The following is a 13,338-nucleotide window of genomic DNA, read 5'->3' as shown; positions in this document are numbered from 1 at the left end:
CTGATTGGCCAAACCTGGGAGGAATCACTGCTGTTCAAGTGTTTTCCATTTGGAGATTATGGTTCTCACTGTCATTAAGTGGTATTCCAGGTCCTTAGAAGTACCTTTTTAGCCATCTCCAGAATGATAGATCAACAGTTTTTTTTCTGATCTCTTCAGGAATTTCCTTTGGTCGTAGAATTATGTGCTTGTTGCATCTTGGTTCTGGCAACCTAGATCTGTTGTCAAGTTTCAAAATAAGTGAGGCTTATGATGAGAAGAGCTGGTTGTAAGTAAACTTGGTTGTGCCTATTTGACTTTCACAATTAAGATGATTTATTAAAACTCCAGCAAAATATTTTTATTTTATTTTACAGTGCTGCTGTCTATGTCCCCATTTGGAGCAAGGTGTGAGAGAAATGTCACCAAATGTTTTTCTAATTGAGTAGGGAAGGGATAGAACCTCTGTCATGTTTTTATTGCTGTCTGTATCCCTTCCCTTTCTGGCTAGATGTCAAACAGAATAGCAATGGGGAACAATCTTGGGGATAAAGACAGCATTTAAAACCTAATTCAAAAGGTAACAATGCATGAAGCTTTAGGTGTCTTCCAGAAAACTGCCAAAAGCAGTCAAAAGAAAGGACCAAGGAGGAAAAAACCTAACTGTCCATGTGGCAAAAATACCAAAATAAACAAATATTACCAAAATAACCAAAAGACTTTATTCAGATGACTGCAACTTTGTTCCCCAACACCAGAATGAAATCCTCAAATTAAAATATCCACCCTGGAAGGAAGCAATGAGAGATGGTATAACTATGCTATGACAATTTATGATTAATTAAATCCTATTAATCTATTAATTTGGGGCTTTTCCATTCCTTTGGGACCTTACTATGCATAAACATTAATTCTGTTGTGTTGCTATTATTGCATTATTGTTTGCCCAAATGTTTGTGATTCTGCATTGTTCATTACGTCTCTGCTTTAATAGCACTAGCCTAGTTACCATTTATAACATAGAAGGAACTAAAGCCTGTTTTTTTCATGCAATGACAATTTTTATAGGGATTAGCACTGATTGATTATTGATTGATCACATTTTGGATTTAGCATATTTAGTTGAACCGGGGGGTCATTGTCAAAGCTTAACTGACCAAGCTGAGGTTAGAAGCTGATTGGCTACAATGTCACAGCTGCACCAGATTCTGAGTTCTCCTGTTTTAGTAAATCTACTCCATATTGTCATAGCAGATATACCATTTCACATTGGTTCCCTCCAAGGGATATAGTGTATTATATTTTAATTTGAGGGTTTCATTCTGGGGTTACAATACAAGGGTACAGTCATTTTGCTTTTTGGGTTTTTTTTTATTTTTTTGGCACATGCACAGTTGTTTTTTTTTCTCCTTTGACAATTCTGTTGAATGGTTTTGGGAAACAAGTGAAGTTTCATACATTATTAACTCTTTGAATTAGTATTTCAAAGACAGGGTTGCTTCTTCCTAATTCTTCTGCTTGTTTTGAATTTTTTTTTTTATAGGGAAGATGGGATCTCTGTTTGAATCACTAACTCCCTTGTATTAAATAATTCAAAACCTACAAAAGTTTTATCAATTCCCCATTCTATCTAAAGTTTGGGCTGAATTTGAGACAATTACTTTCATTACATAGTGACAATTGGTTGGAAAATAGGCTCATTCAAAAAATTACATCAAGTTTGATTCAGAGGAGCACAATGTATTCAGTGTTTGATTGCATTATTTGCTACATTTAGAATACTACAATAGGAAAAATAAATATCACAGATTGATCTCAATGAAAGAACAGAAACAACATATATTTTAGTAGTCTTTTTATTTTCTATCACTTTATAAAAACCTGGTGCCAGTGCTTGTGATCTCTTTATACAACAGGGTGACAATGCTAATTCCCCCACAGTGAAATCACTACAGCATTGACACCTTGTTCAGAGGTGTCAATGCAGAGATTCAATTACAATCCGCACTGGCAAGCCTGTCTTCTCCCCCAGGAGTAGTAACTGGCAGCATAAAGCTGTCCACATCACCTGGGAGGAAGACCATCAAGAAGTGATGTAGGGTGCCTCCTTCAATTCCTCCTCCTGGCTCTGGCAACCAAAAGAGCAGTGACATCATCACAGGGACTACAAAAGGAAATACCATCATCCCTGGACAAGGTAAGTTTTAAAAAAAATAAATAAACAAAAATAGTGCAAATATATCTGGGACAGGGAAGCCAATGAAACAATGACTATAAATGTTCTTTAGTTTTTAATAGGCTTAGGGCCCATTCACAACAGTTGCCACAGGTCTAATGCAATAACAAGTCAAAATCCATTGTTTTCCGTATGCTCAATTCACACCAAAACATTGCATTGTGGAGCTCTAGGAAAAAAATGGAACATGCTCCATTTGAATGCAGCACAATGCATGTAAAGAAAACAAATTAAAACATATTTTGGCTACTGCTGTGAAAAAAAAAACCCTGCATATCAATACATGTTAAAAAAAGCATATCAATGCAATGCAATTTGTAAAAAATAAATAAATAAATAAAAAAAAATAAATAAAAAAAAAAGGATGTCAATGCACATTAATTAAAATGCATTTAACATGTGGCAATGTACATTAACCACTTTTCATCTGACATTTTATAAACGTGCTCAGATGGGAAGGGTGATATCTCGGTCATCACTGCATCTGCAGCAATGATTGAGATACCATTCTTTAGGGCCAGTGATTCTGCACAAAATAAAAGTAATCCAAGTGGCTAAAGAGCTGCTGGATTACTTTTACAGGCAGCGAAAGGAGGTCCCACCCCCTCTTGTCACCACCGTCTTTTCCTGTAGGATCGGAGAGCACAGGAAGGATACATACGGCAACATCCAGCTCTATGCACACAGATAGAGGAATGGATGTCATTCCTCGCACTGTGTGATGTCAGAAACAAAAAAGGGAAAAATGATTTTATCACTTCCGGTTTCGTTCTATTGTTTGCCTGGCCATTGCCAGCCAGGAAAGTAGCCGATCAGACCAATCTGTCTGATCAGCTGCATTGGAGGCCAGAGGAGAGATTTGGGGTCTAATAGAATCCTGATCCCTCCATAAAGAGAACCTGTCACGGCCCATGCTATTACAAGGGACCTTTTTCATCCCTTGCAATAGCACTAAAGTTGATTTAAAAAAAATTACAGTATTACAAAAAAAAAAAGTTTAAATAAAAAATAAAATTAAGAAAAAAACCCGCTGAAGCTCCCAGTTTCCTCCATGTTCATGCGCACGTAGGACCTTGACATATGTGTAAACAGTGATCGCACCACACATGTGAGGTATCGCCATGAATGCCAGGGTAAGAGCAATAATTTTAGCACCAAACATCATGTGTAACTCTAAACTAGTAACTTGTAAAGGCTTTCAAAATGTTGCCTATGGTGATTTTTAGATACCGTAATTTGGCACGGTTCCATGGGTAGACACAATTTTAAAGCATGACATGTTTGATATCTAGTTCCTCAGCGTAAAATCATCTTTTATATTCTACCAAACAATTGGGTATTATCTTGTGTTTTTGTGCACTAAAATTCATGAAAGTGTATTTTTTCCAAAGAATTTGCGTTTGAAAAACCGTCTTCTCACTGGGGTTTATTTGGAGGTTTGACTTGTCTAGAGGGAAATAAAAAAAAACAGTTTTAGGTGCACATAAAACAATAATCCATGGGAAACAAAGGCTTTTAACAGTAAAAAAAAAAAAAAAGGAGTATAAAAAAACTATTCCATGCCTAAGAGAAGTTTGTTACAATAACTCTGATCTGTTTCAGGTAAATGTTTTATTGGTGACTCATGGCCCCGTTTTCTAATATAAATGATAAGCTAGAAATAAAAACATATTTGGAAGTTACTGCACTTGCGTGGCCAGCTGGTTCTTGTTAACACTCCTGTTATAATGTCATGAAGCCAGGGCTGTTTTACAAGGCCAGCTAAAGGCCTGATAATATTCAGTGTGAAAGCTTTCCAATAGAGAAGCCATTTTAAAACCTTCACGAGTTACCCATGATGCCGTCTACAGATTAAACGGTATTGCTTTATACACATCATGCAATTCCAATTTAAAGAAAAGGACATTTATAGGTTATTTATAACAGCTAGGCATGTGTGATTTGTTTCGTTACAAATCAAAATTCTGATGACATTTTTGTTACTGATCCTAGATTGTAAGCTCCAAGAAGCAGGGCCCTCCTAACCCTCTTGTATTGAACTGTATTGTTGCTGTTTTGTCTCCCATTATATTGTAAAGTGCTGAGCAAACTGTTGGTGCTATATAAATCCTGTATAATAATAATAATACTTGAAAATTCATATGTATCCGATCTCTGAATCACAATGATAACGCATTTCAATGAACTTGATATTACTTATAATGAAGCAACAAAATATATTCCTATTTATTCATTTCATTTGGGCCTTATGTTAATGTTTGAAGCATCCAAAAAAATTAAACAGCAAAATTGGATTTGGAGCCATTTTGTTTTTATGTTGTATTAACATTTTTCATTATTATAAAAAAAATGCACTACATATGAAATGGAAACATATTGGAATAAATACAATAATACTGCTTTCATACTGCTCCATTGCAAAAATCGCAGCAAAACCCCATATGCGGTGCATTGCGGTTTTGATACATTTTTGCCACATTTTCATTTGTGTTTTTCCCCCACTTCAAACAGGTGCGTTGCATTTTTGATGCATTTTTGCCACATTCATTTAAATGGAGAGGTGTGTTTTTTTTTTTTTTCCTACTGCTCCAAACATCCCTACTTTTTTAACTGAAAAACTGATTTTAAACTGATCCGCGTGAAGGGACCCAAAGGTATGAAAGTGAAATAAGAATATGTTGATGATTCCTACTTGTCTATTGGTTGGATGGTGGTGGGTCCATCAGAATCTCTGAATCATTACATAACAAATTAATCCAAATTAATTTTGTTCCATTCCTTATGTTATGATTCTGAGATTCTGATGGATCCACCTCCAGCCAACCAAAACAGAGTGCATAAGTAATCTGAAAATAACGAATTAACACATTAAAACGAATATAGCCAATCTTTCGAAATAGCTTCCGAAATCTGAATTGATTTGGAAAAATTATTATACAAAATAAATCCACATATATGAAACAAATTCCAAAAACAAATCATTCTAACATAACAAATATGACAAAACCAAAATGATTAACTTAACTAAATTAAAACAAATTTTTTTTGGACGTGCACATCTTTAGTAACAGCATTGTTGATGTGATTATCCCCAGAGAATACTGGGCACTGTAACAATATTAAAATGTGTGCATATATACTATATACAGTCATGGCCAAAAATATTGGCAACCCTGCATTTCTGTCAGATAATTCACCACTTCGCCTAGAAAATTGTTGCAATTACAAATGTTTAGGCATTCTCATGTTTATTTCTTTTGTTTAAATTCATATGACACAAAAGTGGAGAAACAAAGACAAATCTGAAAATAATTGCATCCTAAGGCCGGCCATACATGGGTCAAAATTTGACCGATTTCGGGACCTAAGAATAATCATCCGATTTTCGCTTTGTTAGTGGGTCAATGGCACCGGACGATTTTTGTGGTTCCTCCCCTTTTTGGTTATCGGGCATGTTGGAACATTTGTGAAAAACGACTGATTTTCGACTCAATGATGGTCAAATCATACGATCGTTTTTCCAAAAAGAATATGCACGTGAGCTGTGATCTGGAAAGCACAGAAGTTTTGTCTTTTATATGGGGTGAACTTTATGATTTGGTTGGCCGGTTTTCGAAATCATTGATGGCACCATCGTATTATCGAGCGAACTATGTTTTTGATTATGGGACCAAAATCATTTGGAATTCAAACCAGTTTGTGGTGCTCCCAGGAGCGGACTGACCATTTGGGAACTCGGGCACTGCCCGAGGGCCTGGGGTCAGTAGGGGGCCCCATGAGATGCCCCTTGTACCTTTCATAGGCTTTTTTGGGTGTGGTTTGAGTGTGGGCGAGGATACAAGGGCCCCATGATCCCCTATTGCCCGGGGGCCCCCTGAGTTGTCAGTCCGCCCCTGGGTGCTCCTGTAAATTGTAATTAAACTCACCTGTATCAATTAACAGGTGCTGACAATATAGCAATCACATTGGCAACCAGTTAAAATGGTGAAAAATTGGCTCAACCTTTCTGTTGTGTGTCTCTGTGTGCCAGATGGAGCATGGAGAAGAGAAAAAGCAGCAAAGATTTGCCTGAGGATTTGAAAACAAAAATTGTGGGAAAGCATGGACACTCTCAAGGTTACAAGTCCATCTTCAGAGATCTTACAGTTCCTGTGTCCACTGTGCGCAAGATTGACAAGAAGTTTATAGTCCATGACACTGTAGCTAAGCTCCCTGAATGTGGACGAAAGAGAAAAACTGATCAAAGATTGTAACGAAGGACGCTTTGAATGGCGGTTAAAGAACCTCGATCAACTTCCAGACAAATTCTAGCTGACCTTCAGGCACAGGGTACAACTGTGGCAGCTTGCACTATATGTCGCCATCTTAATGAAAAGGGACATTATGGTACGAGACCCAGGAGGACCCCACTGCGGGCATAGAAACAAAAAGCCAGATTGGAATTTGCCAAAACTTACCTGAGGAAGCCAAAATCCTTTTGGGAGAATGTGCTGTGGACAGACAAAACAGAAAATTACAGCTTTTTGGTAAAGCCCATCATTCTAGAAAAAGAAAATGAAAAAATAAGGCCTTTAAAGAAAAAAATACAGTCCCTACAGTCAAACCTGGTGGAGGTTCACAGATGTTTGGGGTTGCTTTGCTGCTTCAGGCACTGGATGTCTTGACTGGGTGCATGGTATTATGAAATCTGACAACTACCAAAGAATTTAGGGGTGCAATGTAGGGCCAAGTGTCAGGAAGTTGGGTCTCAATCAGAGGTCATGGGTCTTACAGCAGGACAATGACCCAAAGCACATGTCAAAAAGCACCCAGAAATGGTTTCAGACGAAGCTCTGGAGAGTACTGAACTGGCCAGTAATGAGTCCAGATCTCAATCCCATAGAGCACCTGTGGAGAGATCTTAAAACAGCAGTTGGGAAAAGGAACCCTTCCAATCTGAGAGAGCTGGAGCAGTTGGCGAAAGAAGACTGGCCCAAAATTCCAGTAGAGAGGTATAAGATGGTTACAGGAAGCCATTGATTTCAGTTATTTTTTTCCAAGGGGTGTGCTACCAAATATTAAATTGGGGGTGCCAATATTTTTGGCCATGACTATAAATTATTATTAGTGTAATACAGGATTTATATAGCACCAACAGTTTGCTCAGCGCTTTACAATATAACGGGAGACAATACAGCAACAATACAGTTCAATACAAGAGGGTTAGGAGGGCCCTGCTCCTTGGAGCTTACAATCTAATATATATATATATATATATATATATATATATATATATATAAATAATTATATAATTTTTTTTCTCCTTATGAAAAAAAGAAACATGCAATATGGAAGCTGTGTCGCCATGCAGTGCCAGCCATTTCTAAATGCACTCTTTATTTTGACAAATCGCAGATAAGTAATTATTTAGATGAAGTTGATTTATTCCCACCTTGTACATATGCTCCATATGATGCACAACTCAGAAGGGTAGAGAGCGCCACCTAGTGGTTAGAGATAAAACATGAGCAATGGCTGCAAGACAAATAAACAGACATAATAATGGGAACCTCAGTTTCTGTCCTTTCCCAACAAATGGTGAACTTTCAGTATGCAAACAACCCCATGACATGTAAACAAGACATGGCACATTTTAGAACTCAAAGGAAACTCAGAGTTTTTATTTTGAAACTCAAGTGTCCTAGATGTAACAACATGTTATTTTAGTGGTAGTTAGCAATTCCATGATGACATTAAAGTGTATGTGTGGCCTGCATACTGAGGAAGTAGACATTTTGTGCTCTGATTTAGGATTCATGAGACTGTCACTATCAATTTGCTTTGGAGCAATCACTCCTCTGACATTCCACAAGTAGCACAGGAAAATATGCATCTTTAGCACTGCTGTTCATTTTCCTGTCCGTAACTCTTTATTTGTCCATTAAATGCCCCCCCATCCCCCACTGAGTATTAGCCGTTGATACTCTGGATCAATAAAGAGTACCCTCCCTTATGTGCCTTTGGAAGGTGTAGAAGTTTGGGGTCCAGCTGCTTCCTACTGGCATACGTGAAAGCAACCCTTTGATTCATTATGTTTTAAAAGTTTCGCAGCACATGTAAGGACATAATAATAATTCCTTCCTGAAGAAGCTGGCATTGTCCTGCGAAACGCATTGCAGAAGATTTAATTGAGCATTTCCCATGCAGATATGCTTCATGGGGGGTGATGGTATTTGTACAAAATTCATGCCATACTGTGATATGTGCATCTGTATTCATGCCAAGATGCATTCTTTGCCTTGATGTGGGACTACCTTTAACATGTTTATAAATATGTTTTTATGTGGATATGTACAAGAAAATGGAAATGTTTTATTTCCTGGTGTGCTATCAGTTAAAATTCTGCATAGTTTTCTTTTTTGTTAGGGTTTGTTTCTTTCTAAGCTTTTGTGAAGTCTTACCTGTAAGTACAACAAATATCTCCTAGACTTGCGTTGTGTAGGAGATACTCACATTGGCTCTAGCAGTGGATGTCACCATGCATGTGCACTGCTCTCTGTATTCAGGGAACTCAGGGCAGCCATCAGAAATTTCGGGGCCCCTTACACAGCTTTAAGTCTGGGGCCCCCCTGGGTCTGACCACCAACATTCCCCAGGGCCTGTCTACTGACCACCCCACCAAATCTGCCCACTGGCCATTCCACTGAGTCCCATTCCATGTCCTCCTCCTTCTCCATCCCATGTCCTCTTCCTCCTCCAGTCCCATCTCCTCCATCCCATGTCCTCTTCCTCCTCCAGTCCCATCTCCTCCATCCCATGTCCTCTTCCTCCTCCAGTCCCATCTCCTCCATCCCATGTTCCAGATATAATGCACTGACACAATCAGCAGTGTATGACGACAGCGTCGTAACCCAGGATGATACTCAGAAACCCATCATTTTAAGGGAAACTAAATCCACATTTTTATTTAATTTTGGATGGACCAGTGAAGGGTTAGAACCCCCCTCTCCATTTCCCTCGTCTTGTGACAACTCCATTTATTTTTTTTTCAGTCACCAGGACAAAGAGTTCCTTATTCCAATAACCCCATATGGAAAATCTAAAACGTTGAGTTGTCCCCAGAACACAAAAAGAAAGGAAACCTTCCAATGGGGACACTGGTTCTGGTGACAATTGTCTCAGAGGGCCTTTCCCTCTCACTTCCTGTTGTGTCTATGGGAGACAGATAGAGGGAAAAAAAAATCTGGTTTTAACTCTTCCTTAATTTAGCCAAAATGGGAAAAAGTGCTGGCTTTATATATACTATAATTTTATACATAAATAGAATATCTAACAGGGTTTTCTCATTGCAGGATATTTCCCCTCACTTCCTGGCTTGATGTCACCATTCCAGGAAGTGGGGGAATCTCTCTGTGGGGACATACACTATATTACCACAAGTTTTGGGACACCCCTCCAAATCATTGGATTCAGGTGTTCCGATCACCTCCATAGCCACAGCTGTATAAAACCAAGCACCTAGGCATGCAGACTGCTTCTACACAAATTTGTGAAAGAATGGGTCGCTCTCAGGAGCTCAGTGAATTCAAGCGTGGTACCGTGATAGGTTGCCACCTGTGCAATAAATCCATCTGTGAAATTTCCTTGCTACTAAATATTCCACAGTCAACTGTTAATGGTATTCTAACAAAGTGGAAGCAACTGGGAACAATAGCAACTCAGCCAAGTGGTAGGCCATGTAAAATGACAGAATGGGGTCAGCGCATACTGAAGCACACAGAAGTCGCCAACTGTCTGCAGAGTCAATACCTAAAGACCTCCAAACTTCGTGTGGCTTTCAGAACAGCACAACAACAGTACGTAGAGAGCTCCTAAATCTTGTGGACAGCCTTCCCAGAAGAGTTGAAGCTGTTATAGCTGCAAAGGATGGGCCAGCCTAAAACTGAACCCTACGGACTAAGACTGGGAGGCAGGCGTACCAATACTTTTGGCAATATAGTGTAGCTTGCAATTGTCCATATTATATTTAATATATATAAGGAAACAATTTCTGGCTATGTCCCCTCGAGGAGATTCCTCCACTTCCTGCCCTGGTAATACCAAGGAGTGAGGGGAAAAGTGAGGGGAAATCTTGTAATTGTTTTCTTATAATGTATTTATATATATTATATAATTGCGAGCGCACTATAAGCTGCTACGCACTAAGGTAACCAATAAAACCTCAAACAGACAAAATGTAATAAAGTGCAGCGCTATACATAAATAAAGAACATTTTAATAAAACAACTTAAAAATAGTTTATAAGGTGACTGGTGTCATGAACGGGAATCCTGTGTTCAACTAGAACTTGGTGCTTGTGCAGTCAAAAATGAGAAGAATGCGCACTCACCAGAGCGCATAATAAAATGCGCATTTGTGTATAAATATCCTGATGTCATCGAAGGTCATCCAGGTCTGGACAGAAATGAAGCGGAGCCCCTCACTGTATAAGCCTGGGTCCTGAAGTATCTGGTGTGTAATGGAAGGATACTAGAGGTCCCTTTAAGGGATAGGCATGTCAGCTCACCAGGTGTATAGGATTCCCTCTATGGGTCCAAGGAATCTGATCTGTGTTGGTAACAGCTTCTGCAATCAGTTTTGTAGTAGCTCTCAGACTGGGAGTGGAAGGGGTAGCATTAGAAGACAGACATTCTCTACTCCATGCGCATGTGCTGACAGGTACATGCGCGCTCAGGAGGAGACAACAGAGAAGTTCCCCGCTTTCACCTACCCAGCGTGGTCTGTGGGCGGGGCTCGGGGGGCGGAGCACACCAATTCTCATTTTTGACCGCACAAGCACCAAGTTCTAGTTGAACACAGGATTCCCGTTCACGACACCAGTCACCTTATGAACAATTTTTAAGTTGTTTTATTAAAATGTTCTTTATTTATGTATAGCGCTGCACTTTATTACATTATATATAGATGTGTGTGTGTATATAAATATATATATATATATCTTATATACTGGTGTGAATTTACAATATGTATGTAAAGAGCTGCGTAAATTGACGGCGCTATATAAGTACCTGAAATAAATAAATATAGGACATTATAAGGAAACAAGCACATGCTTTGTCCCCCACTGAGTTCCTCCACTTCCTGTTTTGGTGTCACCAGGACAAGAAATAAGGGAGTCTCCCTGTGGGGACAGAGCCAGCAATCATATCCTTATATACTGTATATTAATTATAATGTATAACATGGACATTATAAGGCAACAATTACAAGCTATGTCCCCACAGGGAGATTTTCCCACTTCCTGCCGTGGTGACACCAAGACAGAAAGTGAGGGGAAATCTCAGTGGGGACACAGCAATGGATTATATATGGATAATTCTACACAAATCCCACCCCCATTCCCAGCTCCTGCCTCCACATAACCTGCCCCCACCCCTTACAGCTCTCACCTCTGTACAATCTGCTCTTCAAAGTTTCCACCTTTGCACAAATATCCCCTTTCCCAGCTTTCACCTCCTCTGCACCAGACCCTCAACCTTCCCAGAGTTGTCTCTGTTCTGCTTTGAAACATTTGCATTTTACTGATCATGCTAATATACCTTGAGCTGCAGAAATAATCATTTCGAGACCTTAAGATGATGTCAAGGATTTCTCCAGGCTAAAAAATGGCTGAGAAAGGCTGGTCTTCAAAAAGAAGGCCTGGCTACATCCAGCTACTAGTGCATACATGTATTGCTCAGCTCATTCATTCCTGTGTCTGAAGCTGTACTACACTTGGATGACTGGGGGCTGTCATGAGTATGGAGCAGACATACTGTAGTAATGAATGTCTTATGCACAACTGTAAGTGAGATGTCACATGAGCTTTAGTTAACAGTGGTTATATTTTTGTCACTCTCTGATAACACTGCGATTAACAAAGCACTCCGACAACGGTCGTATGCATTGTCTTACCAATCTCAGCTACTCAGGCCATCGTTCTCTTGGTGGTTTCCATCACTAATCTCCTCCTTACATGATCACTCATTTTAAAGGATAACCCATTGGCAGGTTTACAGCTGTGCCATAACTTTCCGTTTCTTAATGATTAATTCAATTGTACTCCAATTGATATTTAACAAGTTGGAATTTATATTGTATCCATCCTGTCGCTCATGCTTATCAATCACCTTTTCATCATGAAGTAGGTTACATGCCACAATACTGACTCACCAGAAGTTGGACTTTCCATATACAGTCATGGCCAAAAATATTGGCACCCCTGCAGTTCTGTCAGATAATGCACCATTTCACCCTGAAAACTGTTGCAATTACCAATGTTTAGGCATTCATGTGTTTATTTCTTTTTTTTTTGTATTGGTACAGGGGCGGACCGACCATTTGGAAACTCGGGCACTGCCCGAGAGCCCGGGGTCAGTAGGGGGCCTCATGAGATGCCCTTTGTACCTTTTTCATAGGCTCTTTTGAGTTTGGGCAAGGACACAGGGGCCCCATGATCCCCTATCGCCCGGGGGCCCCATGAGTTGTCAGTCTGCCCCTGTATTGGTATGACAGAAGTAGAGACACAAAAAGCCAAATCTGACACATTCCACGCAAAACCACAAAAATGGACTGAATAAAATTATTGGCACCCTCAATTTAAAGCAACACAAAAGGCTTACCTTTTTTTTCTAAAAATAACAAACATGTCTGTATTTACTTGCTGCGTGGTGGTTTTGCACAGAGCAGCCTGCATCCTCCTCTTCACGGGTCCCCCACAGGCTCTCCTGGCCCCTCCCTCCTGTCAGGTGCCCCCACAGCAAGCAGCTTGCCTTGGGGGCACCCGCTGCTCTGTGTGTTCATTCACACACGGAGCCGCGGCTTGGCCCCACCCCCTCTCTCTTCTCATTGGCTCACTGGCTGTGATTGACAGCAGTGGGAGCCAATGGCTCCCGCTTCTGTCTTAGCCAATGAGGAGAGGGAGTCCCGAGATAGCCGAGACTCCAGTGTACGCTGGATCGAGAGTGGGCTTATGTAGGTATCAAGGTGGGCTGGGGGGGATGCAGCACAGAGAAGGTTTTTACCTTTATGCATAGAATACATGAAGGTAAAAAACCTTGAGCCTTTACAAGCACTTAAATATTTGGTAGCACACCCCTTGGAAA

Source organism: Staurois parvus, unplaced genomic scaffold (assembly GCF_062004578.1).
Source record: "Staurois parvus isolate SC_StPar_1 unplaced genomic scaffold, SC_StPar_1.0 ptg000586l, whole genome shotgun sequence".
NCBI lineage: Eukaryota > Metazoa > Chordata > Amphibia > Anura > Ranidae > Staurois > Staurois parvus.
This window is presented reverse-complemented; position numbering follows the sequence as displayed.